This window comes from Larimichthys crocea, chromosome XVIII (genome assembly GCF_000972845.2).
Source record: "Larimichthys crocea isolate SSNF chromosome XVIII, L_crocea_2.0, whole genome shotgun sequence".
In the NCBI taxonomy this organism is placed as follows: Eukaryota; Metazoa; Chordata; class Actinopteri; family Sciaenidae; genus Larimichthys; species Larimichthys crocea.
Window position 1 is genome coordinate 19866757 of NC_040028.1, and position 1757 is coordinate 19868513.

General features: G+C 42.7%; 1 protein-coding gene across 9 annotated transcripts in view; it reads left to right on the forward strand.

The window, feature by feature from the left end:
• The first annotated feature begins 439 nt into the window (after nt 1–439).
• Nucleotides 440–1757, forward strand: part of senp7 (SUMO specific peptidase 7) — a 16766-nt gene continuing 15448 nt past the window's right edge. For 2 of the 9 annotated variants that reach the window (XM_027291264.1, XM_027291267.1), the window contains exon 1: nt 440–672. The gene's annotated coding sequence lies outside the window, so the exon portion shown is untranslated. Of the gene's footprint in view, nt 677–1757 lie in introns of all 9 variants that reach the window. The other 7 variants (XM_027291263.1, XM_027291268.1, XM_027291265.1 and 4 more) reach the window with 4 other exon arrangements.

Below are 1757 nucleotides of genomic sequence, written 5' to 3' on the forward strand. Positions count from 1 at the left end.
GACAGACAGACGGACAGACAGACAGACAGACAGATAGACAGACTGATAGACAGACAGACAGACGGACAGACAGACAGACTGATAGACAGACAGATAGACAGACAGACAGACAGACAGGCATACAGACAGACTGACAGACAGACAGACTGATAGACAGACAGACAGACAGACAGATAGATAGATAGATAGATAGATAGATAGATAGATAGATAGATAGATAGATAGACAGATAGACAGATAGATAGATAGATAGATAGATAGACAGATAGATAGAGGAATTGGACAAAAACAAGATAAATAAGTCGATAATGTGTTAATAACAGTACATTATGACATATAGACACGTCAGTGAACTCAACATGATTAATCAATTAAAAACATTTTTATTGGCTGTTGATTGATTAGTAAAGGCGGAACCTTCGGCGCGTGCTCCTCGTAATTCCCTCCCCTCCCAAAAACCATGCGCTTCCGGTGCTCGCGGGTCACCGGATGTTGCTCGGGGAACAGTGGAGCGCCTGTTCGGAGCTGAAACAGACGAAATGTCCGGATAGTTTCTGAGTCTGGAGCCGCTGCTGCAGCAGGAGGAGCAGGAGGAGCAGGTGGAGCAGGTGGAGCAGGTGGAGGCCTTCATGGGGCGGAGGTAGCCGCCTTCACTCTTCTTCTTCTGTGCGTGTGCGTGAGTATCACGTCCGGCTGTTAGCTCCAGAGGCTAACGCTGCTAGCCGCTGGGAGTCTTCACTTTCTGCTCAGTGTGCGTGACTTCAGCCTCGATTTAACGATTTAACGCGAAGTTAGAGGTTTAACCGAAGCTGTGCGGGATGCGGGACTCCACTGAGAGAGCTGCGTGTCAGTGAGACAGCTACCAGACGAGCTAACTGCAGCACAAACACCTTTAAAGTGGCAGTCAGTGATTTGTTTGTTTCACCTCCTCAAAGATTTTTAGGGATTAATCTGGACAACACTGACATGTTTTTGTTTGTTTATGCTGGTTTGCATTATAGGAGCTCTGTGTGTGTGTGTGTGTGTCTTCCTCAGGGTTCCCACGGGTGCTTGAATTCCTTGAAAATGCTTGAATTTCAATTCAGTGTTTTCAAGGTTGTGAAAATGCTTAAATTTTTTGTGAAGTGCTTGAAATTTGTGTGATGTCTATTTGTCACTGTTATTGCGCTATGGTACTTACACAATACACCGCTCACAAGCTGACAAATACAAGCCAATTCACAATTAGTTAAAAATCAAAACAGTCAATCTACCACCATATGAAATAATGCTAATTAGACCCATATTATTATGCCATACAGTGGCACCGCTGCGCTTCCCATCATGGCAAACACAACTAGTAGGCTACCTATTTAAAGGTGCTGGAAAAATGGAAAAACTGGTGCTTGAAGGTGCTTGAAAAGTGCTTGAATTTGTTCATGAAAAAGGTGTGGGAACCCTGTGTGTGTCTTCCTGTGGTAGCTCTGCACCTGCACACACCAGAAAGTAAACATGCATAACATTATATGAGCCTTTTTATTCATTACAAGAAAGAAAACAAACAGATAGCACATGCATACAACGTCAAACACTCACAGGCTGAGTGATGTGCTATGAGTGTGCACAGGTAACTAGGGATGTAACGATACACTCAACTCACGACTCCATTCGATTTTTTGTTCACGATTTTTTAAAATCAAAATGAGCTACAGACAAATTATGACCAAATAAAATTATTATATTTATTATACTTTTTATTTGTAGGGAAAAAATCTTTC